The 26,077-nt window shown below is 49.9% G+C and overlaps 1 protein-coding gene and 1 pseudogene across 2 annotated transcripts in view; one reads left to right on the forward strand and one right to left on the reverse strand.

Annotated features, from left to right (window-relative positions):
• The window catches only part of rrm1 (ribonucleotide reductase M1 polypeptide), a 94,676-nt gene that overhangs the window by 58,911 nt on the left and 9,688 nt on the right, over positions 1-26,077 (reverse strand). The window lies entirely within an intron of this gene.
• Positions 1-26,077, forward strand: part of LOC144595409 (uncharacterized) — a 43,654-nt pseudogene that overhangs the window by 813 nt on the left and 16,764 nt on the right. The window contains exons 2-4 of the transcript XR_013547495.1: positions 19,804-20,029; positions 22,215-22,346; positions 24,682-24,830. The product of XR_013547495.1 is annotated as an uncharacterized LOC144595409 (transcript). The remainder of the gene's footprint in view (positions 1-19,803; positions 20,030-22,214; positions 22,347-24,681; positions 24,831-26,077) is intronic.

Here is a 26,077-nt window from a genome sequence, read left to right on the forward strand (position 1 = left end):
TGGCGGTGCTGGCTGGAAGGGCCGAATGGCCTCCTCCTGCCCCTATTTTCTATGTTTTCTTTCTATGACCCGAAATGTCAACCATTCCTGCTTTCCAGTCACCCATTCCTTCTTTCCAACTGAGTTACTCCAGCATTTTGTGTCTACCTTTGATTTAAACCGGCATCTGCAGTTCTTTCCCACACACTAGATGCTGGGTGCTGGGGTTGGGACAGGTAATGTGCGCGCGTCGGAGACCCGTGTTTGATCCCGACTATGGGTGCTGTCTGTACGGAGTTTGTACGTTCTCCCCCGACTTGCGTGGGTTTTCTCTGAGATCTTCGGTTTCATCTCACACTCCAAAGACGTACAGGTTTGTAGGTTAATTGGCTTGGTAAATGTAAAAAAATTGTCCCTAGTGGGTGTAGGATAGTGTTAATGGGATCGCTGGTCGGCACGGACATGTGGGTCAAAGGGCCTGTTCCCGCACTGTATCTCTAAACTAAACTAAACTATCCATGTACCTGTCCAAGTATTTTTTAGATGTTGTTGGAGTACCTGCCTCAACGACTGCCTGTGGTAGCTTGTTCCCTACACCCTCTGTGAGGAAAAGTTGCCTCTCAGGGAAAATCTTTCTCCTCCCACTTTAAACCTTTGTCCTCTGATTCCTGATTCCCGTACCCTCGGGATAAAAGACTCTGCACATTCACCCTATCTCTGCCCCTCATGGTCTTTTACACCAATGTAAGATCACCCTTCATCCTCCTGCACTCCGAGGTTTAGAGTCCTAGCCCGTCCGATCTCTCCCTGTAGCTCAGGCCCTTGAGTCCAGGCAAACTCCTCGTGATGTTTGAGGACCAGACCCACCAGTCTGAAGAAGGGTCTCGACCCGAAACGTCACCCATTTTTTCTCTCCAAAGATGCTGCCTGTCCCGCTGTGTTACTCCAGCTTTTTGTGTCTATCTTCGGTTTAAACCAGTATCTGCAGTTCCTTCTTAAACACTCTCTCAACTCTGGATCAGTTCCTGTGGACTGGAGGGTAGCCAATGTAACCCCACTTTTTCAGAAAAGAGAGAGAGAGAGAAAAAGGGGAATTATAGACCAGTTAGCCTTGCATCGGTAGTGGGGAAGTTGCTGGAGCCGATTATTAAAGATGTTATAGCAGCGCATTTGGAAAGCAGTGACAGGATTGGGCAAGATAGACAAGTATCACAAAATGCTGGAGTAACTCAACGGGTCAGGCAGCATCTCTGGAGAGAAGGAATGGGTGAAGAAGGGTTCAGACTGAAGAAGGGTTTTGACCCAAAACCGTCACCCATTCCTTCTCTCCAGATATGCTGCCTGTCCCGCTGAGTTACTCCAGCATCTTGCGTCTGTTTGCAGCTTCTTCACAAGCAGCTTCTATTAAACACTACGAACTCCATCTAAACTACAAACTCCAAACTACCAAGTTTTTCAGTCAGAGAGCTGTGAATCTGTGGAATTCTTTGCCTCAGAAGACAGTGGAGGCCAATTCTCTGAATGCATTCAAGAGAGAGCTAGATAGAGCTCTTAAAGATAGCGGAGTCAGGGGGTATGGGTAGAAGACAGGAACAGGGTACTGATTGAGAATGATCAGCCATGATCACATTGAATGGCGGTGCTGGCTCGCAGGGCCGAATGGCCTCCTCCTGCACCTATTGTCTATTGTCTGTCCCGTATTAGCCGGGACATCCCGTATTTTGGGCTAAATTGGTATGTCCCGTACGGGACCGCCCTTGTCCTGTATTAGGCCCGGGGGGCACTGTAGGCCCGGACACTGTAGGCCTGCGGGCCGCTGTAGGCCCGGACACTGTAGGCCTGCGGGCCGCTGTAGGCCCGGACACTGTAGGCCTGCGGGCCGCTGTAGGCCCGGAGGCCCGGGCGCCGCCTAACGGAGGCCGCCATTGGTGGAGCGGGAGCACGTGGCCGCTGACTGGGTGAGGTCACGTGTGGCGCGGGACGGTGATGTCACCTTGTCCCTTATTTGGGAGTGAGATAGTTGGCAACCCTAGACACAAGAGACCTCCAAAGCACCAGAGAAAACAATCTAAGTTTGTCGAAACTGTAGCTGAAACCCTCTAATCTAGACATAATTCTGGTAAACCCCCACTGCACCCTCTCCAAAATGAGGTCGACCAGAACTGTAATACTCCAAATGCGGCCTGACCAAAGTCCTGTAAACCTGCAGCATGACTTCCTGACTCTTGTACCCTCCCCGATAGATGAAAGCAAGCGTACCATAATGCCACTACTTTACCACTCTATCTACTTGTGTTGCCCCTTTCAGGGAGCTGTGGACTTGGAGAGTGCAGATGCTGGAATCTTGCACATAAAACAAAGCACTAGAGGAACTCAGCGGGTCAGGCAGCATCTGCGGAGGGAAATGGACAGTTAACATTTTGGATGGGGGCCCTTCTTCACACTGAAGGGTTGAAATTGAGTCTGAAGACCCATAATGTCGGTCTCGACATGAAACGTCATCTATTTCCCTCCACAGATGCTGCCTGACCCACTGAGGTCTTCCAGCACTTTGTGTTTTGCTCAAGATTGCTTAAGATTCCAACATCTGCAGTTCCTTGTGCCTCCATTCTACACCCTGGAAGATGAAGGCCAGCGTGCCAAAGCCACTGGCGTGTAGGTTGGTGTCAGAGGAATCCGGGAGAGTTGATGGGAATGTCTCATGTCATTCATCCCTGGAGCCTGGGTGGAGACTGTCATCTGTATCTGAAAGGTGGGGTTAGCCGGGACAGTTTGGAAGGAGATGGTAGACTCCTTGTCTAGAAGAACCCTAAAGCTGAGTAACAGGCATGGACTGTATTGAGTAGAGAAATTGGGAGGTCATGCTGCAGTTGGATAAGACGTTGGTGAGACTGCATTTAGAATATTGTGTTCAGTTCTGGGCACCATGTTATAGGAAAGATATTGTCAAACCTGAAAGGGTTCAGAGAAGATTTACGAGGATGTTGCCAGGACTAGAGGGTGTGAGCTACAGGGAGAGGTTGTGTAGGCTGGGTCTCTATTCCATGGAGCTTAGGAGGATGAGGGGTGATCTTATAGAGGAGGTATACAAAATCATGAGAGGAATAGATTTGGTAGATAAACTGAGTAGGGGAATCGAGGACCAGAGGACATATGTTCAAGGTGAAGGGGAAAAGATTTAATAGGAATCCTAGAGGTAACTTTTTCACACAGAGGGTGGTGGGTGTATGGAACAAGCTACCTGAGGAGGTAGTTGAGGCTGGGACTATCCCATCGTTTAAGAAACAGTTGGACAGGTACATGGATAGGACAGGTTTGGAGGGTTATGGACCAAGCGCAGGCAAGTGGGACTAGGGTAGCTGGGACATTGTTGGCCGGTGTGGGCTAGTTGGGCCGAAGGGCCTGTTTCCACACTGTATCACTCTATGACCCTATGACTCTATATGACACTATGGGCCGCCCCAGGGCAACAGTGAAAGACACCCTCTGGTTAGTCCAGAACATGCTGGCCATACAAAGGAGGAATATCATCCTTGCTATTGAGGCAGTGCAGCGTAGGTTCACGAGGTTAATCCGCGGGATGGCGGGACTGTCGTATGAGGCAAGATTGGAAAGACTGGGCTTATATTCACTGGAGTTTAAAAGGATGAGAGGGGATCTTATAGAAACATATCAAATTATAAAAGGACTGGACAAGCTAGATGCAGGAAAAATGTTCCCAATGTTGGGGAAGTCCAGAATCAGGGGCCACAGTCTAAGAATAAAGGGGAGGCCATTTAAAACTGAGGTGAGAAGCAACTTTTTCACCCAGAGAGTTGTGAATTTGTGGAATTCTCTGCCACAGAGGGCAGTGGAGGCCAATTCACTGGATGAATTTAAAAGAAAGTTAGATAGAGCTCCAGGGGCTAGTGGAATCAAGGGATATGGGGAAAAGGCAGGCACGGGTTACTGATTGTGGATGATCACATTGAATGGTGGTGCTGGCTCGAAGGGCCAAATGGCCTCCTCCTGCTCCTATTTTCTATGTTTGTAATATTGATTTCTCTAATGACAAGTAACTCCTGCATTCCCTCCCCCTTCCCCCATCGTAGTTGTCCTACCTGTTCCACTGGTCCTCACATCCATCTTGTTATCACACCTCGCCCAGCCAGCAATGTGCCATTATGGGCTCCACCCTTCCTGAGGTCATCTGTTGCTGACCCTGATGCTTTGTTCTGGCCTTTTCTCTCCTCCAGTTTATTTCTTCCCCCCCCCCCCCCCCCGGCACCTCTACTTTCAGTCTGAAGAAGGGTCTCGACCCGAAACATCACCAATTATTTTTCTCCAGAGATGCTGCCTGACCCGCTGAGTTACTCCAGCACTTTGTGAACTGTCACCTATCCGTGTTCTCCACAGATGCTGCCTGACCCGCTGAGTTACTCCAGCACTCTGTGAACCGTCACCTATCCATGTTCTCCACAGATGCTGCCTGACCCGCTGAGTTACTCCAGCACTTTGTGAACCGTCACCTATCCGTGTTCTCCACAGATGCTGCCTGACCCGCTGAGTTACTCCAGCACTCTGTGAAACGTCACCTATCCATGTTCTCCACAGATGCTGCCTGACCCGCTGAGTTACTCCAGCACTTTGCGTCTATCTTCGGTATAAACCACCATCTACAGGTCCTTCCTGCGTATAACATCAGAGTCATTGAGTTGAATTGAATTGAATTGAATAAATTTTATTAGCCAAGTATGTATACATACAAGGAATTTGCCTTGGTGCTTTGCTTGCGAATAACAACACGACATACAGTAAACAATTAAGAATAAAACATAATAATTTACACATGTGAAGAATGAAATAAAATATCAGTGCAAAAGGAGGCTACAGACTTTTGGTTGTTGAGCAGAGCTACTGATCATGGAAAAAAGGTGTTTTAATGTCTTGCTGTGGCTGCTTTGACAGTCCGGAGTCGCCTTCCAGAAGGAAGTGCTTCAAAGAGTTTGTGGCCAGTGTGAGAGGGGTCAGAGATGATCTTGCCCGCTCGCTTCCTGGCCCTTGTAGTGTACAATTCGTCAATGGGGGGAAGGTTGCAGCCAACAACCTTCTTGGCTGATCGAACGATCCGTTGCAGCCTCCGGATGTCGTGCTCGGTGGCTGAGTCATGGAACTGCACAGCATACAAACGGGCCCTTTGCCCCAACTCGCCCTTGCTGTGCAAATTGGCATCTCAGGCGAGTCCCATTTGCTCACATTTGGCCCATATCCCTCGAAACCCTTCCTATCTATGTATATCTATCCCAATGATTGTATCTGCTTCTGTAGCCTCCTCCGGCAAAGATGGATTCAACTTTGGCTGTGAAGTGGATCCACGGATACGAGATAGTGCAGGGAAGTGGTAACATCTCAGCCAGGATCTCATTGAGCGGGTACGATGGGCCGAATGGCCTTCTCCTGCCTCCTTACAATCTTCAGGTGAAGTTACAGGGCTGCAGCCAACACTGTGGCCAACCACTCGCTCTGCAGAGCTGAGCCAGCAATGGTGCGTGCGGTTGTTACAAACACTTTGTTTGCTATTCAGTCAAATCATGCTGTTGAGTACAGGAGCAACGAGGTTCTGAATTGATTATAGGAGCAAAGAGGTCCTTCTGCAGGTGTACAGAGCCCTAGTGAGACCGCACCTGGAGTACTGTGTGCAGTTTTGGTCTCCAAATTTGAGGAAGGATATTCTTCCTATTCAGGGAGTGCAGCATAGGTTCACGAGGTCACGATGTCTACCTGTGACACCACTTTTAAGGAAGGATGTACCTGCACTCCTACATCACTTTACTCTACAACACTCCCTGTCCAGCTGTGCGTAGGGTTGCCAAGTCCTGTATTACCCGGGACATCCCATATTTTGGGCTAAATTTGTTTGTCCCGTATGAGTCCGCCCTTGTCCCGTATTAGGCCCGGGGGCCAATGTAGTCCCGGACACTGTCGGCCCTGCAGTGCCCCCCGGGCACTCTCTGGATGCTTTCAAGAGAGAGCTGGATAGAGCACTTAAGGATAGTGGAGTCAGGGGCTATAGGAAGAAGGCAGGAATGGGGTACTGATTGTGAATGATCAGCCATGATCACATTGAATGGCGGTGCTGGCTCGAAGGGCCGAATGGCCTACTCCTGCACCGATTGTCTATTGTCTATTGACACTGTAGGCCCGGGTGCCACTGTAGGCCCAGACAGTGTAGGCTAACGGAGTGTGTTCGGGGAGCGGGGCGGAGTGTGTTCGCCTAACGGAGGTTGCGTAGCAACCCGCTCCCAGCCCGGGCGGCCGCCATTGGTGGAGCGGGAGCACGTGGCCGCTGGCTGGGTGTGGTCACGTGGGGCACGGGGTGGTGACGTCACCTTGTCCCGTATTTGGGAGTTAGATAGTTGGCACCCCTACTGTGACGCCACTTTCAGGGAACTATGTACCTGCACACCTACATCCCTCTGCTCTACAACACTCACACTCCACCATTCACTATGTAGGTCCTGCTCATGGTAGACTTCCCGAAATGCAACACCTGACCTTTATCTGAAGCAACATTTCCTGTGGACTGAATTACTGGTGAAGAATTGCTGCAAGAGGAACACTGTGGTGGACACTTGTACCGATCATCGGGCGTGGTTTGAGGAAGTGTTTGCAGAACACAGCTCCAGTCTCATTGGCCGCATGACTTGTACACATCACCAGATGTATCAGCGATCTGAATGCAAACCGGTCTAACCACTGGTCTAAATGCTTGTAGGACTAACATCATCTAATAGCCCATGTGTGGTGACAAGTTGCAACATGCAGGTGAGCTGACTCCAGCATCAGCACATGCCTCGGGCTCTCTTTGTTTAGAATGCTTTGAATATTTGTGGACTAACTCGGCCCACAATGTCTCTGCTGAACACAATGCCCAGACCATCTCTTAGGTGAGAAGGAATGGGTTTTCACAAAGTGCTGGAGTAACTCAGCAGGTCGGGCAGCATCTCGGGAGAGAAGGAATGAGTTTCACAAAGTGCTGGTGAAAAAGCAGTCACCACTCTGGCCCCTTGTTGTCTGGTGTAAATCTTGGACTTGTATGTAAATTCACCAGGTTAATCCCCAGGATGGCGGGACTGTCATATGAGGAAAGGTTGGAAAGACTGGGCTTGTATTCACTAAAATTTAGAAGGATGAGAGGGGATCTTATAGAAACGTATAAAATTATAAAAGGACTGGACAAGCTAGATGCAGGAAACATGTTCCCAATGTTGGGGGAGTCCAGAACCAGGGGCCACACAGTCTAAGAATAAAGGGGAGGCTATTTAAAACTGAGGTGAGAAGAAACTTTTTCACCCAGAGAGTTGTGAATTTGTGGGATTCTCTGCCACAGAAGGCAGTGGAGGCCAATTCACTGGATGAATTTCAAAAGAGAGTTAGATAGAACTCTAGGTGCTAGTGGAATCAAGGGATATGGGGAGAAGGCAGGCACGGGTTATTGATTGTGGATGATCAGCCATGATCATAATGAATGGCGGTGCTGACACGAAGGGCCAAATAGCCTCCTCCTGTACCTATTGTCTATGTTTCTATGTTCTATGTAAATGTAGATGGGTTGGTTAGTATGTTTGAAGAGCACATCAAGATTGTTGGGGTTGTGCACTTTGAGGAAGGCTGTCAAAGTATACAGCAGAATAGAAATGGGCAGAGAAATGGCAGTTGAAGTTTAATCAGAGCAAGTGTGAGGTGTTGCACTTCGGGAGGTCAAAAGTAAGGGGGAAATATACAATTAATGGCCAGGCCCTTAACAGCATCGATGTTCAGACCTACCTGAACTTCATACTGTTTTAAAACTGTTTCAAATTTTGATTCACTGGGTTGTATAAATTAATACTGACTAGCTAATTAATTTATTGCATCGTATGGGAGGCGCATTCCCAATCTCGTTGTACCCCTGTACAATGACAATAAAGATATATTGTATTGTATTGTATTGTATGTACAGAGGGATCTTGGGGTCCAAGTCCGTAGCTCCCTGAAAATGACAACACAAGTGAGTAGAAGAATCAGGAAGTCACGATGCAGATCTAGAGGACTTTGGACAGTTTAGTTTACTGTACCAATAGACAATAGGTGCAGGAGGAGGCCATTCGGCCCTTCGAGCCAGCACCGCCATTCAATGTGATCATGGCTGATCATTCTCAATCAGTACCCCGTTCCTGCCTTCTCCCCATACCCCCTGACTCCTCTATCCTTAAGAGCTCTATCTAGCTCTCTCTTGAATGCATTCAGAGAATTGGCCTCCACTGCCTTCTGAGGCAGAGAATTCCACAGATTCACAACACTCTGACTGAAAAAGTTTTTCCTCATCTCAGTTCTAAATGGCTGTACAGTGAAAAGCTTTTGTTGCGTGCTAACCAGTCAGCGGAAAGACAATACATGATTACAATCGAGCTGTCCACAGTGTACAGATATACGATAAAGGGAATAACGTGAATAACATTTAGTGCAACTTAAAGCCAGTGGTCCAATCAAAGATAGTCCGAGGGTCTCCAATGAGGTAGATAGTAGTTCAGGACTGCTCTCTAGTTAAGACCATATTTGGAGTATTGGGTGCAGTTCTGGTCGCCCCATTACAGGGAGGATGTGAACACTTTGGAGAGGGTGTAGAGGAGGTTTATCAGAATGATGCCTGGATTAGGGGGTATTAGCTACAGGGAGAGGTTGCACAGACTTGGATTATTTTCTCTGGAATGCCAGAGGTTGCGTGGTGATAACATAACATAACATAACATAACAACACTTTATTGTATAACAACATAACATAACAACACTTTATTGTATCTGATTGAAGTGGATAAAATTATGAGAGGGTAAACAGTCAGAACCTTTTTTTCCCAGAATGGAAATATTAAATACTAGAAGGCATAGCTTTAACATGACAGGGGCAAAAGAAGACGTGTGGGGAGAAACATTTTACACAGAGAGTGGTGGGTGCCTGGAACACGCTACCGGGGGTGGTGGTGGTGGAGACAGATGGCGTTTAAGATGGCTCCAGACTCAGGAACAGCTTCATCCCCAGGGCCATAGCTGCTATGAACCGGTCCTGCTGAGCCGGATGGTCACATCGCACAGTGAACCGGCACAGATCTACTTGCACTTTATTCTGTCTTAAAACTGTTACAATCTGTTTCGTTGGGTAGTTGTTGTTTAAATTAATACTGACTAGCTAATTAAATTATTGCATCGTAAGGGAGGCGCATTCCCAATCTCGTTGTACTGCTGTACAATGACAATAAAGATATATTGTATTGTAAGAGATATATAAGAAAATAACTGCAGATGCTGGTACAAATCGAAGGTATTTATTCACAAAATGCTGGAGTAACTCAGCAGGTCAGGCAGCATCTCGGGAGAGAAGGAATGGGTGACGTTTCGGGTCGAGACCCTTCTTCATATTGTATTGTATTGTATTAAGAGACCTTTGGATAGGTACATGGATATCCAGAAAATGGAGGGATATGGGTTATGTGCAGACAGATTAGAGCTGGTCACGGCATCATGTTTGGCTCTAGGGTTGCCAACTGTCCCGTATTAACCGGGACATCCCGTATAGAAACATGGGAGCACCTTCCACAGCCGACGTCAGAGGTAAACGCTCTCCACTTACCTTTGTCTCCTTAATCGCCTCTGGCTGCGCCTGACTCTACCCCTCCATTCTCTGCCTATCCACGTGCCGGTCTAAAAACTTCTCAGATGCCACTTTTGTATCTTTAAATAAAAACTTCCCTCACACACCCCCTTTAAACTTTGTCCCTGTTACCTTAAAGCTGTGCCCTCTAGTCTTTGGCATTTGCACCCTGGGGAAAAAGGTTCTGACTGTCTACCGTATCTACGCCTCTCATAACTTGATCAGGTCTCACCTCAGCCTTCAGTGCATCAGAGAAGCCATCCACGTTTGCCCAACCTTTCTCCTCGTAGCTAGTACCCTCTAATCCAGGTAAATGGCTTCTTCACTCTCACATTCCAAAAGCGGCCTAGTCAAAGTTTATACAGGTACATAGCAAACCCATTATTAATCATGGGTATGGATGTATGGAATGTGGTAGGGTAAGTCATAGGAATACGTATCAATGGGAGAGGCATGGTGAGGTAATGATCTTAATTCAGAGTGAGCAGCACGGTGGTGCAGCGGTAGAGTTACTGCCTCACAGCGCCGGAGACCCGGGTTCCATCCCGACTACAGGTGCTGTCTGTACGGAGTTTGTACGTTCTCCCCGTGACCTGCGTGGGTTTTCTCCGAGATCTTCGGTTTCCTCCCACACTCCAAAGACGTGCAGGTTTGTAGGTTAATTGGCTTGGTAAATGTAAAAATATTGTCCCCAGTGTGTGTAGGATAGTGTTAGCGTGCGGGGATCGCTGGTCGGCGCGGACCCGGTGGGCCGAAGGGCCTGTTTCCGCGCTGTATCTCTAAACTAAACTAAACATTGTTGTAGAAAAGAGCAAAAGTTCACAATTGGGCCACGGTCAATTTTAATAGAAACATAGAAACATAGAAAATAGGTGCAGGAGGAGGCCATTTGGTCCCTCAAGCCAATAGACTATTGAGTTATTTAGCAAAAGTGCACTTTAAATGTTGACTTTAAAGTAATAAGGTCTATTGAGGCAGTGCAGTGTAGGTTCAAGAGGTTAATCCCCGGGATGGCGGGACTGCCATATGAGGAAAGATTGAAAAGACTGGAGTTGAGAAGGATGAGAGGGGATCTTATAGAGACGTATAAAATTATAAAAGGACTGGACAAGCTAGATGCAGGAAAAATGTTCCCAATGTTGGGGGAGTCCAGAACCAGGGGCCACAATCTAAGAATAAAGGGGAGGCCATTTAAAACTGAGGTGAGAAGAAACTTTTGCACCCAGAGAGTTGTGAATTTGTGGAATTCTCTGCCACAGAAGGTAGTGGAAGCCAAATCACTGAATGAATTTAAGAGAGAATTAGATAGAGCTCGAGGGGATAGTGGTATCAAGGGATATGGGGAGAAGGCAGGCACGGGTTACTGATTGTGGATGATCACCCATGATCACAATGAATGGCGGTGCTGGCTCGAAGGACCAAATGGCCTCCTCCTGCACCTATTTTCTATGTTTCAGTTGCATAGCCCAGAAATAGGCCTTTCTGTCCATCCTCTCCATACTAGGCTAATTAGTCCATAGCCTTGCAATTGAAGTGCTTGTCTGGCTACATCTGAAATGTGAGACTCAGCGAGTCAGGCAGCATCTCTGGAAACTCCAAGGGGGTTCTTCTCTCAGTTTGAAGAAGGGCCTCGACCCGAAACGTCACCCATTCCTTCTCTCCAGAGATGCTGCCTGACCCACTGAGTTACTCCAGCACTCTGTGAAACGTCACCTATCCATGTTCTCCAGAGATGCTGTCTGACCCGCTGAGTTACTCCAGCACTCTATGAAACGTCACCTATCCATGTTCTCCAGAGATGCTGCCTGACCCGCTGAGTTACTCCAGCACTCTATGAAACGTCACCTATCCATGTTCTCCAGAGATGCTGCCTGACCCGCTGAGTTACTCCAGCTTTTTGTGTCTGTCCTCAGTCTGGTGGTACAGGCTTTCAATCTTTTGTACCTTCTGCCCAATGGAAGAGAGGAGAAGAGGAAATGACCGGGATGTGAATGGTCCTGATCTGATAAGGGGACTAGAGGTAAAAGAGCCATTAGGAGGCAGTGATCACAACATGATAAGTTTTACTCTGCAAATGGAAAGGCAGAAGGGAAAATCGGAAGTGTCGGTATTGCAGTATAGCAAAGGGGATTACAGAGGCATGAGGCGGGAGCTGGCCAAAATTGATTGGAAGGAGGCCCTAGCAGGGAAGACGGTAGAACAGCAATGGCAGGTATTCCTGGGAATAATGCAGAGGTTGCAGGATCAATTTATTCCAAAGAGGTGGAAAGACTCTAAGGGGAGTAAGAGACACCTGTGGCTGACAAGGGAAGTCAGGGACAGCATAAAAATTAAGGAGAGGAAGTATAACATAGCAAAGAAGAGTGGGAAGACAGAGGATTGGGACTCTTTTAAAGAGCAACAAAAGTTAACTAAAAAGGCAATACGAGGAGAAAAGATGAGGTACGAGGGTAAACTAGCCAATAATATAAAGGAGGATAGCAAAAGTTTTTTTAGGTACGTGAAGAGGAAAAAAATAGTCAAGGCAAATGTGGGTCCCTTGAAGACAGAAGCAGGGGAATTTATTATGGGGAACAAAGAAATGGCAGACGAGTTAAACCGTTACTTTGGATCTGTCTTCACTGAGGAAGATACACACAATCTCCCAAATGTTCTAGGGGCTGGAGAACCTAGGGTGATGGAGGAACTGAAGGAAATCCACATTAGGCAGGAAATGGTTTTGGGTAGACTGATGGGACTGAAGGCTGATAAATCCCCAGGGCCTGATGGTCTGCATCCCAGAGTACTTAAGGAGGTGGCTCTAGAAATAGTGGAAGCATTGGAGATCATTTTTCAATGTTCTATAGATTCAGGATCAGTTCCTGTGGATTGGAGAATAGCAAATGTTATCCCACTTTTTAAGAAAGGAGGGAGAGAGAAAACGGGTAATTATAGACCAGTTAGTCTGACATCAGTGGTGGGGAAAATGCTGGAGTCAATTATAAAAGACGAAATTGCTGAGCATTTGGATAGCAGTAACGGGATCGTTCCGAGTCAGCATGGATTTACGAAGGGGAAATCATGCTTGACAAATCTACTGGAATTTTTTGAGGATGTAACTAGGAAAATTGACAAGGGAGAGTCAGTGGATGTGGTGTACCTCGACTTTCAGAAAGCCTTCGACAAGGTCCCACATAGGAGATTAGTGGGCAAAATTAGGGCACATGGTATTGGGGGTAGGGTACTGACATGGATAGAAAATTGGTTAACAGACAGAAAGCAAAGAGTGGGGATAAATGGGTCCCTTTCGGAATGGCAGGCAGTGACCAGTGGGGTACCGCAAGGTTCGGTGCTGGGACCCCAGCTATTTACGATATACATTAATGACTTAGACGAAGGGATTAAAAGTACCATTAGCAAATTTGCAGATGATACTAAGTTGGGGGGTAGTGTGAATTGTGAGGAAGATGCAATAAGGCTGCAGGGTGACCTGGACAGGTTGTGTGAGTGGGCGGATACATGGCAGATGCAGTTTAATGTAGATAAGTGTGAGGTTATTCACTTTGGAAGTAAGAATAGAAAGGCAGATTATTATCTGAATGGTGTCAAGTTAGGAGGAGGGGGAGTTCAACGAGATCTGGGTGTCCTAGTGCATCAGTCAATGAAAGGAAGCATGCAGGTTCAGCAGGCAGTGAAGAAAGCCAATGGAATGTTGGCCTTCGTAACAAGAGGAGTTGAGTATAGGAGCAAAGAGGTCCTTCTACAGTTGTACCGGGCCCTGGTGAGACCGCACCTGGAGTACTGTGTGCAGTTTTGGTCTCCAAATTTGAGGAAGGATATTCTTGCTATGGAGGGCGTGCAGCGTAGGTTCACTAGATTAATTCCCGGAATGGCGGGACTGTCGTATGTTGAAAGGCTGGAGCGATTGGGCTTGTATACACTGGAATTTAGAAGGATGAGGGGGGATCTTATTGAAACATATAAGATAATTAGGGGATTGGACACATTAGAGGCAGATAACATGTTCCCAATGTTGGGGGAGTCCAGAACAAGGGGCCACAGTTTGAGAATAAGGGGTAGGCCATTTAGAACGGAGATGAGGAAGAACTTTTTCAGTCAGAGGGTGGTGAAGGTGTGGAATTCTCTGCCTCAGAAGGCAGTGGGGGCCAGTTCGTTGGATGCTTTCAAGAGAGAGCTGGATAGAGCTCTTGAGGATAGCGGAGTGAGGGGGTATGGGGAGAAGGCAGGAACGGGGTACTGATTGATAGTGATCAGCCATGATCGCATTGAATGGCGGTGCTGGCTCGAAGGGCTGAATGGCCTACTCCTGCACCTATTGTCTATTGTCTATTGTCTATTGTTGGCTGCTTTCTCGAGGAGTCAGTCAGTGGTGGGCGTGTGGGCAGTGTGATGGACGGGGCTTCATTCTCAACTCTCTGCAATTTCTTGCAGTCTTGGGCAGAGCTGTTGCCAAACCAAACTGTGATGCATCCCGCATCAGTAAGGGTTGCCAACTTCCTCACTCACAAATAAGGGACAAAAGGTGACGTCACTGCCCAGCGCCCCACGTGACCTCACCCAGCCAGCGGCCACGTGCTCCCGCTCCACCAATGGCAGCCGCCCGGGCCGGGAGGTGGCGCCTAGGCCTCCCGACCTACACTGTCTGGACCTACAGTATCCGGGCCTACAGCGTCCGGGCCTACAGTATCTGGGCCTACAGTGTCCAGGCCTACAGTGTCCAGGCCTACAGTGGCCGGGCCTACAATATACAGACCTACAGTGTCCGGGCCTACAGTATCCGGGCCTACAGTGTCCGGCCCTACAGTATCCGGGCCTACAGTGTTCATGGCCTACAGCATCCGAGCCTACAGCATCCGAGCCTACAGCATCCGGGCCTACAGCGTCCGGGCCGGCAGTGTCCGGGCCTACAGTGTCGGGGCCTACAGTATCCGGGCCTACAGTGTCCAGGCCTACAGTGTCCGGGCCTACAGTGTCCGGGCCTACAGCGCCCCCCCCCCCCGGGCCTAACATGGGACAAGGGCGGTCCCGTACGGGACAAACCAATTTAGCCCAATATATGGGATGTCCCCGCTAATACGGGACAGTTGGCAACCCTACTCATCAGACTGCCGAACACAGATGTCTAGGGGTTGATGGTAAATTACCTCAAGGACGTCTGAGTTTAATCTGACAGCAAACCTCCAAACATGGGGAGAAAGTATCGCAGGGACGTTGTGGAAGCAAGACCAAAGGGTGGACATTTTTGTTTAAGTGGCCAAGAGAGCCAAAGATAGTTTACAGGTTTGTTGAGAGCAAGAATACCAAAGGTAAAATTAGGTCTTACTTAAGAATCAAGAGTGTTTCATTGACATATGTACCTGCAGCAGTACAATTGTATTCTTGCATGCTGCTGTTGAACAGGCCCACTAACGCAATCACACACAGATAGATATACAATAATAAATAATGCAATACATTTTAAACAGTAATACTTGGTACAAAACTGAGCAAAGTCCTTAATGGAACAAGAGACACAGTTCACAGATGATCACAGTTGGTGAGGTTAGTGTTGTGCAGGGTTCAAGAGTCTGATGGTTGTTGAGAAGAAGCCGTTCTTGAACCTGGGGGTCACGGTTTTCACGGTTTCCCCTGTACCACCTTCTTCCTGATGATAGCAGTGAGATGAGAGTGTGGCCAGGGTGGTGTGGGTCAGTGAGAGTGTGGCCAGGGTGGTGTGGGTCAGTGAGAGTGTGGCCAGGGTGGTGTGGGTCAGTGAGAGTGTGGTCAGGGTGGTGTGGGTCAGTGAGAGTGTGGCCAGGGTGGTGTGGGTCAGTGAGAGTGTGGTCAGGGTGGTGTGGGTCAGTGAGAGTGTGGCCAGGGTGGTGTGGGTCAGTGAGAGTGTGGTCAGGGTGGTGTGGGTCAGTGAGAGTGTGGCCAGGGTGGTGTGGGTCAGTGAGAGTGTGGCCAGGGTGGTGTGGGTCAGTGAGAGTGTGGGTCAGTGAGAGTGTGGCCAGGGTGGTGTGGGTCACTGAGAGTGTGGCCAGGGTGGTGTGGGTCAGTGAGAGTGTGGCCAGGGTGGTGTGGGTCAGTGAGAGTGTGGCCAGGGTGGTGTGGGTCAGTGAGAGTGTGGCCAGGGTGGTGTGGGTCTCTGATGATGCTGGCTGCCTTTTTGCCAGGATCAGGAAAGATTCCCTTGCCTGGAAGGGTGAGTCCTTGGATTTCTCTCCCACACCCGGCAGCAGAGTGTCTGGATATATTGCAGCGGGGGAAGATGCAACTCTCAAACCAAGGGCATCGAGGCAGAAGGTAATTGGTAGATGATCAATACCATTGTGTTGGATGGTGGAACAGGCTCAAGGGGCCGAATGACCTCTTTCTCCTCCTGTTTCTGTGTTTTATAGACAATAGACCATAGGTGCAGGAGGAGGCCATTTGGCCCTTTGAGCCAGCACCACTATTCAATGTAATCATGGCTGATCATTCACAATCAGTACCCCGTTCCTGCCTTCTCCCAATACCCCCTGACTCCCTTATCTTTATGAGCTCTACTTAGCTCTCTCTTGAAAGCATCCAGAGCTATTTGTTCGTTTTAATGTCAAACAAACAAATAGCAAAGGACAAGAACATATTTTCGTTTCTATAAGTTTCCCTCTCATCCTTCTAAACTCCACTGTATTCACTGGAATTTAGAAGGATGAGAGGGGATCTTATAGAAACGTATAAAATTATAAAAGGACTGGACAAGCTACATGCAGGAAAAATGTTCCCAATGTTGGGGGAGTCCAGAACCAGGGGCCACAGTCTAAGAATAAAGGGGAGGCCATTTAAAATTGAGATGAGAAAAAACTTTTTCACCCAGAGAGTTGTGAATTTGTGGAATTCTCTGCCACAGAAGACAGTGGAGGCCAATTCACTGGATGAATTTAAAAGAGAGTTAGATAGAGCTCCAGGGGTTAGTGGGATCAAGGGATATGGGGAGAAGGCAGGCACGGGTTATTGATTGTGGATGATCAGCCATGATCACAATGAATGGCGGTGCTGGCTCGGAGGGCCAAATGGCCTCTTCTACACCTATTTTCTATGTTTCTATGAGAAGATGCAATTCTTAAACCAAGGGCATCAAGGCAGAAGGTAATTGGTAGATGATCAATATCATTGTGTTGGATGGTGGAACAGGCTCAAAGGGCTGAACGGCCTCTTTCTCCTCCTGTTTCTGTGTTTTAATGTCAAACGACAAACAGCAAAAGACAAGAGGAGTTAGCCGTAGGTCACTAAGTAGTAATTGGGGACAGTATAAATTAGAATTCATACCACCAGCAATAAAGTAGCTCTCCCAAATCAAACTTGCTGTCATGAGTTGAAAGATGAATGGCTAGAAACGTATTCAAGATGCTTTTCTGGATCAATTCTTTGAAGAATCAATTGGAGAGAGAGTGTTTTCGATCTTGTTTTGTGCGGTGAGAGGGAGCAGATTGATAGAAGGGACATCTGTGAGACGGTGACCATAACAGGAGAGAACAGCACAGCACGCTGCTTTGAAATGATCAAGTTCAACAAAACTGTGGTCTTAAATCTGCACACAGAGAGCGTGAAAGTACGAGAGGGAACTTGGCTGTGGTGAATGGGAGAACAAACGGTGACAAGTAAAGGTTTTGCAATTGGAGATGTAATACATCAGTCGAAAAAAATATGTTCCCTATTTCAGCACAAGAGCACTAAAAGGAAAAATAATTCATCCATGACTGACCAGAGAAATGAATAATAGCTTCAAATCAAAAGACGTAGAATGTTTCCAGGAATAGGAATATAACTCAATGGTGTTGCCAGGTCTCGAGGGCCTGAGTTACAGCTAGAGCTAGAGGGAGAAACATTCTCTGCCACAGAGGGCAGTGGAGGCCAATTCACTGGATGAATTGAAAAGAGAGTTAGATAGAGCTCTAGGGGCTAGCGGAATCAAGGGATATGGGGAGAAGGCAGGCACGGGTTACTGATTGTGGATGATCACCCATGATCACAATGAATGGCGGTGCTGGCTCGAAGGGCCCAATGGCCTCCTCCTGCACCTATTGTCTATGATTCTATGAGAGGTTGGCCAGGCTAGGACTTCATTCCTTGGAGGGCGTGAGGGTGATCTTATTTGAGGTTTATAAAATCACGAGGGGAATAGATCGGGTGAACGCACAGATTATTTACCCCCGGGGAGTCAGGAACTAGAGGATAGAGGTTTAAGGAGAGAGGGGAAAGATTAAATAGGAATCTGAGGAACCTTTTTCACACAGAGGGTGGTGGGGAGGTGGGTATATGGAACGAGCTGCCATAGGAGGTAGTTGAGGCAGGTGCTATAATTCAATAAATAAAAGACAAAAAATATGCAAAATGCCGGATTAACTCCACAGGTCAGGCAGCATCTGTGGAGAACATGGATAGGTGAAGTTTCACAGAGTGCTGGAGTAACTCAGCGGGTCAGGCAGCATCTGTCCAGAACCAGGGGCCACAGTCTAAGAATAAAGGGGAGGCCATTTAAAACTGAGGTGAGAAAAAAACTTTTTCACCCAGTTGTTAATGCAGGAAACACGCAGCGGGTCAGGCAGCATTAGCGTAGGAACAGCAAGGCAGTGAAAGGTCACAGAAGCAAAACGTTAACTCCCTTCCTCCCCTCGACGTCACGCTGCCTGACCTGCTGAGAATTACCGGCATTTCCTGTTTTTGTTCCCGTTCTGGTGACTTGTGTTAGAGTTTCTTTGAGCTGAGGAATTTGAGGTGTGACCTAATTGAGATGTGTACAATAATTGCAACAGGAAATATAGGCAGGCCACCAACACAGGGTCTCAACCCCAAACGTCACCCATTCCTTCTCTCCAGGGATGCTGCCTCTCCCGTTGAGTTACTCCAGCTATTAGTGTCCATCTTCTGTTTAAACCAGGCGGATTAGACTTGATGGGCCGAATGGCCTAGTTCTGCTCCTAGTCCTTATGACCTTGTATATCACAGCTGTTTTGATTTGGATGGTGGGTGAGCAGTTCGGTAACAGTAGGTGGGATGGTTTGCCAATGGTGTTGCGTGTCTGGTGCTGTCTGGAGACCGGCCCGGCGCTTCATGCCGCGGGCGAGGCGTGGACTTTAACATCGCGGAGCTTGCGATCCTTTGCCGAGGATCGACTGTGGAGAGCTCCAACCGCGGGGCCTGTGGACTTTAACACCGTGAAGCCCGCAGTCTCTGGTGAGAAGAGGAAGAGTTTCAACCGTCCCGACGCGGGGAGTTTCCATCGCCCCGACGTGAGGGCCTTGGACATCGGACAGTCGGCAGCAGCGACTGTGGACAGTTCAACAGCCCTGACCGCGGGTGAACAAAGAGGAAGGTTATTGAACTTGATTACCTTCCATCACAGGGAGGAATGTGGAATCCGCTGTGGTGGATGTTGATGTTAAATTTCACTTTATGTGGCTGTGTGTCTTGTTGCTTTTCACTTAGTATGGCTGTGTGGTCACTCACATTTCACTGCACCTTAATTGGTACACGTGACAATAAATTGAATCTTGACATCTTGACATCTTGAAATCTTGAATCTAGGTTAATTCCCGGAATGGCGGGAATGTCGTATGTTGAAGGGCTGGAGCAATTAGGCTTGTATACACTGGAATTTAGAAGGATGAGGGGGGATCTTATTGAAACATATAAGATAATTAGGGGATTGGACACATTAGAGGCAGGAAACATGTTCCCAATGTTGGGGGAGTCCAGAACAAGGGGCCACAGTTTAAGAATAAGGGGTAGGCCATTTAGAACGGAGATGAGGAAGTACTTTTTCAGTCAGAGAGTGGTGAAGGTGTGGAATTCTCTGCCTCAGAAGGCAGTGGAGGCCAGTTCGTTGGATGCTTTCAAGAGAGAGCTGGATAGAGCTCTTAAGGATAGCGGAGTGAGGGGGTATGGGGAGAAGGCAGGAACGGGGTACTGATTGAGAGTGATCAGCCATGATCGCATTGAATGGCGGTGCTGGCTCGAAGGGCTGAATGGCCTACTCCTGCACCTATTGTCTATTGAAATCTTGACATCTTGAATCTTGAAATCTTGGAATCTTGAATCTTGAAATCTTGACATCTTGAATATTGAAATCTTGAATTTTGAAATCTTGAAATCTTGAATCTTGTTCCTGTCTGTTCTCTCTCCCTCCACCGCAGGCTACCATGACACTCGCCAACGGTTACGTGGAGAACCCGGTCGGGACCCAGGAGGCGGTCACACAGAGTGCACCTCCGCTTGAGCCCCCGGCTCCGGCCCCTGAGCCGCCTCCAGCCCGCGGTGGCTGGGGAGGCAAGCACGAGTTCCTGCTGAGCTGCATTGGCTACTGCGTGGGGCTGGGCAATGTCTGGAGGTTCCCATACCTCTGCTACCGCAACGGGGGAGGTAGGTGAACCTTCGGCGACCAACTGCAGAGTTTTAGTTTACAGATACAGCGCGGAAACAGGCCCCTTCGGCCCACTGGGTCCGTGCCGACCAGCGATCCCTGCACACTGACACCATCCTACACCCACTAGGGACAATTTGCACACACAACAAGCCAATTAACCTACAAACCTGTATGTCTTTGGAGTGTGGGAGGAAGCCGAAGATCTCGGAGAAAACCCACGCAGGTCACGGGGAGAACGTGCATACTCCGTACAGACAGCACCCGTAGTCAGGATAGAACCCGGGTCTCCGGCGCTGCATTCGCTGTAAGGCAGCAACTCTACCTCCGCGCCACCCAAGATGCTTTAGTCTTGAGTCAGAGGGTGGTGAATCTGTGGGATTCTTTGCCACAGACGGCCGTGGAGGCCACAAGTCAGTGGATATTGTTAAGGCAGAGATAGATAGATTGTTGATCAGTGCGGGTGTCAGGGGTTATGGGGAGAAGGCAGGAGAATGGGGTTAGGAGGGAGAGATAGATCAGCCATGATGGAATGGCGGAGTAGACCTGATGGGCCGAATGGCCTAATTCTACTCCTATCCCTTATGACCTTATGCTGGCTTACACCAAAGATAGACAGAAGATACTGGAGCAGCTCAGCGGGTCAGGCAGCATCTGTGGAGAGAAGGAATGGGTGACGTTTTGGGTCGAGACCCTTCTTCAGATTGGGAGTCGGGGGAGAGGGAAACGAGGGATATAGATGGTGATGTAGAGAGATAGAGAAAACATGTTTAGACAGTAGACAATAGTTCTAGATCCCAACTGTTCTATATTTCCCTACATCACTATCTATATCTCTGTCTCCCTCTCCCCTGACTCTCAATCTGAAGAAGAGTCACGACCCGAAACGTCACCCATTCCTTCACTCCACAGATGCTGCCTGACCCACTGAGTTACTCCAGCATTTTGTGTCTATCTTCAGATGAGATAGACAGCCGGGAGCACCCCACCATTATCCTGGAGCATGGTGGGGGAACCCTGACCCTTAGCCTGGAACCCTGTCAGATAGCACCGACCCCCCCCCTTACCCTGGAATACTGGAGAGCACAGACCCCCCTCACCCTGGAATACTGGAGAGCACAGACCCCCCTCACCCTGGAATACTGGAGAGCACAGACCCCCCTAACCCGGAAACGTCATGGAACACAGACCTCCCCCTTACCCTGGTGTGGAGGAGAGGGCACCCCACCTTGACCCACCCACATGGAGATCACAGACCCCCCCCCACACCCTGGAGCGCAGAAGAGAAAAGTCCCGTCCGCGTGCGGGGGTGTTTAGACCACGTGCTGTCCGTGTGGGCGGGGGTGTTTAGACCACGCGCTGTCCGTGTGGGCGGGGGCGTTTAGACCACGTGCTGTCCGTGTGCGCGGGGGTGTTTAGACCACGCGCTGTCCGTGTGGGCGGGGGCGTTTAGACCACGTGCTGTCCGTGTGCGCGGGGGTGTTTAGACCACGTGCTGTCCGTGTGGGCGGGCATATTTAGACCACGTGCTGTCTGCGTGCACACGGGTGTGTTTAGACCACGTGCTGTCCGCGGGGCCATGGGGGGTTTCCGGGGGTGGGATGTAACCTTGACAAGGATTTAACACCGTTGTTCAATATATTTGATATTTAAGAATATATGTTTTACTCTGTATTATGTTGATGAGTTAATTGGTGTTGTTTTGTTGACGCTCCCCATGTGTTGCAGGCATGTTCCTGATCCCCTGCTCTGTGTGTGTGTGTACGTGCGTGTGTGCGTGCGTATGTGTGCGGGCGCATGCGTGTATGTGCATGTGTGTGTGCATGCGTGTGTGTGCTTGTGTGTGTGAGTGTATGTGCGTATGCATGTGTGCGTATGTGTGCACGCGTGTGCATGCGTGTGTGTGCGCGTATGTGCATGTGCTTGTCTGCGTGCGTGTGCATGCGTACATTTGCGTGCGTGTAATGCTGATGTCCTGCGTGTTACAGGCGTGTTCCTGATCCCCTACTCTGCGTGCATGTGTGTGTGTGCATGTAATGCTGATGTCCCGCATGTTACAGGCGTGTTCCTGATCCCCTAAACTGCGTGTGTATGTGTGTAACGCCGATGTCTCGCGTGTTACAGGCGTGTTCCTGATCCCCTAAACTGCGTGTGCGTGTAACGCTGATGTCCCACGTGTTACAGGCGTGTTCCTGATCCCCTACTGCATCATGATGATGGTCACGGGTTTGCCGCTCTTCCTCATGGAGTTGAGTCTCGGCCAATATGGCGGCGCCGGCCCCATCACCGTGTGGAAGTGCTGCCCCCTGCTGAAAGGTGCGTCTGTTACACCCTCACCCACCACTCAGTGTTACCCCCACCCTGGTACACAGGGTCAGTGTTGCCCCCCCACCCCTGGTACACAGGGACAGTGTTACCCCCACCCTGGTACACAGGGTCAGTGTTGCCCCCCCACCCCTGGTACACAGGGACAGTGCTGCCCCCACCCTGGTACACAGGGACAATGTTGCCCCCCCCCCCCCACCCCTGGTACACAGGGACAGTGTTGCCCCCCCCCCCACCCCTGGTACACAGGGACAGTGTTACCCCCACCCTGGTACACAGGGTCAGTGTTACCCCCACCCCTGGTAAACAGGGACAGTGTTGCCCCCCCCACCCTGGTACACAGGGACAGTGTTGCCCCCCCCACCCCTGGTACACAGGGTCAGTGTTGCCCCCCCCACCCCTGGTACACAGGGACAGTGTTGCCCCCACCCTGGTACACAGGGACAATGTTGCCCCCCCCCCCACCCCTGGTACACAGGGACAGTGTTGCCCCCACCCTGGTACACACAGGGACAGTGTTGCCCCCCCACCCCTGGTACACAGGCTCAGTGTTGCCCCCACCCTGGTACACACAGGGACAGTGTTGCCCCCCCACCCCTGGTACACACAGGGACAGTGTTGCCCCCCCACCCCTGGTACACAGGCTCAGTGTTGCCCCCACCCTGGTACACAGGGTCAGTGTTGCCCCCCCCCCCCCCACCCTGGTACACAGGGACAGTGTTGCCCCCACCCTGGTACACACAGGGACAGTGTTGCCCCCACCCCTGGTACACAGGCTCAGTGTTGCCCCCCACCCCCACCCTGGTACACAGGCTCAGTGTTGCCCCCACCCCTGGTACACAGGCTCAGTGTTGCCCCCCCCACCCCTGGTACACAGGCTCAGTGTTGCCCCCCCCCCCCCCACCCCTGGTACACAGGCTCAGTGTTGCCCCCACCCCTGGTACACAGGCTCAGTGTTGTCCCCACCCCTGGTACACAGGGACAGTGTTGCCCCCCCCCACCCCTGGTACACAGGGACAGTGTTGCCCCCCCCACCCCTGGTACACAGGGACAGTGTTGCCCCCACCCCTGGTACACAGGGTCAGTGTTGCCCCCACCCCTGGTACACACAGGGACAGTGTTGCCCCCACCCCTGGTACACACAGGCTCAGTGTTGCCCCCACCCCTGGTACACAGGGTCAGTGTTGCCCCCCCCCACCCCTGGTACAGACACAGGCTCAGTGTTGCCCCCCCCCACCCCTGGTACACAGGGACAGTGTTGCCCCCACCCCTGGTACACACAGGGACAGTGTTGCCCCCACCCCTGGTACACACAGGCTCAGTGTTGCCCCCACCCCTGGTACACACACAGGGTCAGTGTTGCCCCCCCACCGCTGGTACACAGGGTCAGTGTTGCCCCCACCCCTGGTACACACACAGGGACAGTGTTGCCCCCACCCCTGGTACACAGGGTCAGTGTTGCCCCCACCCCTGGTACACAGGGTCAGTGTTGCCCCCACCCCTGGTACACACACAGGCTCAGTGTTGCCCCCCCACCCCTGGTACACACAGGCTCAGTGTTGCCCCCCCCCACCCCTGGTACACAGGGTCAGTGTTGCCCCCACCCCTGGTACACACACAGGCTCAGTGTTGCCCCCACCCCTGGTACACAGGGTCAGTGTTGCCCCCACCCCTGGTACACACACAGGTTCAGTGTTGCCCCCACCCCTGGTACACACAGGGTCAGTGTTGCCCCCTACCATTGGGTATCTAGGTAGTTCTGCTGAAGGGTCTCCAACAAAACGTCACCCACTTTTCCAGATATCCTGTCATCTATTTTCTCCAGAGGTGCTCCCTGACCCGCTGCGTTACTCCAGTTTTTTGTGTCGATCCTCATTCAGCCACGGGCTCAATGTTGTCCCCTTGGGACAGATACAGTTTAGTTTAGTTTACTTTAGAGATACAGTGCGGAAACAGGCCCTTCGGCCCACCGGGTCCGCACCGACCAGCGATCCCCGCACACTAACACTATCCTACACACACCAGAGACAATTTACACACACACCAAGCCAATTAATCTACAAACCTGCACGTCTTTGGAGTGTGGGAGGAAACCGGAGATCCCGGAGAAAACCCACGCAGGCCAAGGGGAGAACGTACAAACTCCGTACAAACAGCACCCGTAGTCAGGATCGACCCTGGGTCTCTGGCGTAGTAAGGCAGCAGCTCTACCCGCTGCGCCTCCGTGCCGCCCCTCTCCATGTAGCTGGGCAAGGCTACTGCAGTTGGATCCTTCCTCGGCCATTGTATGTTGAGTGTGACGGGCATATTCTTGTGGCTTTGCTAGGGATTGGGATCGGGATGCTGGTGGTGGCTTCTCTGGTCTCGCTCTACTACAACGTGATCATTGCCTGGACCTTCTACTACCTGGGCAGCTCCTTCCAGAACCCGCTGCCCTGGTCCTGTGAGGCCCCAGCAAACTTCCACCTCTGCCAGGTAAGCCCAGAGATTCACTTAGCTTATTATTGGCAGGAGTACCAACGCACAGCTGTTGACAGGTTTATTAGTTCAGTTCCGTTCAGTTTAGTTTAGTTTAGTTTAGTTTAGTTTAGTTTAGTTTAAGTTAGATTAGTTTAGTTTAATTTGGTTCAGTTTAGTTTAGTTAAGTTTAGTTTAGTTTAGTTTAGAGATACAGCGCAGAAACAGGCCCTTCGGCCCACCGAGTCCGTACCGACCAGCGATCCCCGCACACTAACACCATCCCACACAGTAGAGACAGTTTACAATTTTTACCGAAACCAATTAACCTACAAACCTGCACGTCTTTGGAGTGTGGGAGGAAACCGGAGCACCCACGCGGTCACGGGGAGAACGTTCAAACTCCGCACAGACAGCACCTGGTCAGGATTGAACCCGGGTCTCCGACGTTGTGAGGCAGCAACTCCACCGCTGCACCACCGTAGTGTAAGAAGGAAGGGTCTCGACCCGAAACGTCACCCATTCCCTCTCTCCACAGATGCTGCCTGACCCGCTGAGTTACTCCAGCACTCTGTGAAACGTCACCTATCCATGTTCTCCACAGATGCTGCCTGACCCGCTGAGTTACTCCAGCACTCTGTGAAACGTCACCTATCCATGTTCTCCACAGATGCTGCCTGACCCGCTGAGTTACTCCAGCTTTTGTGTCTATCTTGACGGGTGTTAATAATTGGGGCAGCTTTTGTGTGAGATATGTTTATGTTTAGATTATTGTCCCGTGTACCGAGCGAGGTACAGTGAAAAGCTTTTGTTGCGCGCTATCCAATCAGCGGAAAGACAACACATGATTACAATTTAGCTAATCACAGTGTACAGATGCGTGATAAGGGAATAACGTTTAGTGCAAGGTAAAGCCAGTAAAGTCCGATCAAGGATAGTCCGAGGGTCACCAATGAGGTAGATAGTAGTTCAGCACTGCTCTCTGGTTGTGGTGAGAGGATGGTTCAGTTGCCTGATAACAGCCGGGAAGAAACTGCCCCTGAATCTGGAGGTCAAGTCAAGTCAAGTTTATTTGTCACGTACACATACACGATGTGCAGTGAAATGAAAGTGGCAATGCCTGCGGATTGTGCACAAAAAAGAATTACAGTTACAGCATATAAATAAAGTTAATAAGTTACTATAGTGTCGACAAAAATTTAGTCTCTGGGGTTATAAAAGTTGACAGTCCTGATGGCCTGTGGGAAGAAACTCCGTCTCATCCT

This window comes from Rhinoraja longicauda, chromosome 7 (genome assembly GCF_053455715.1).
Source record: "Rhinoraja longicauda isolate Sanriku21f chromosome 7, sRhiLon1.1, whole genome shotgun sequence".
Taxonomy (NCBI): Eukaryota; Metazoa; Chordata; class Chondrichthyes; order Rajiformes; family Arhynchobatidae; genus Rhinoraja; species Rhinoraja longicauda.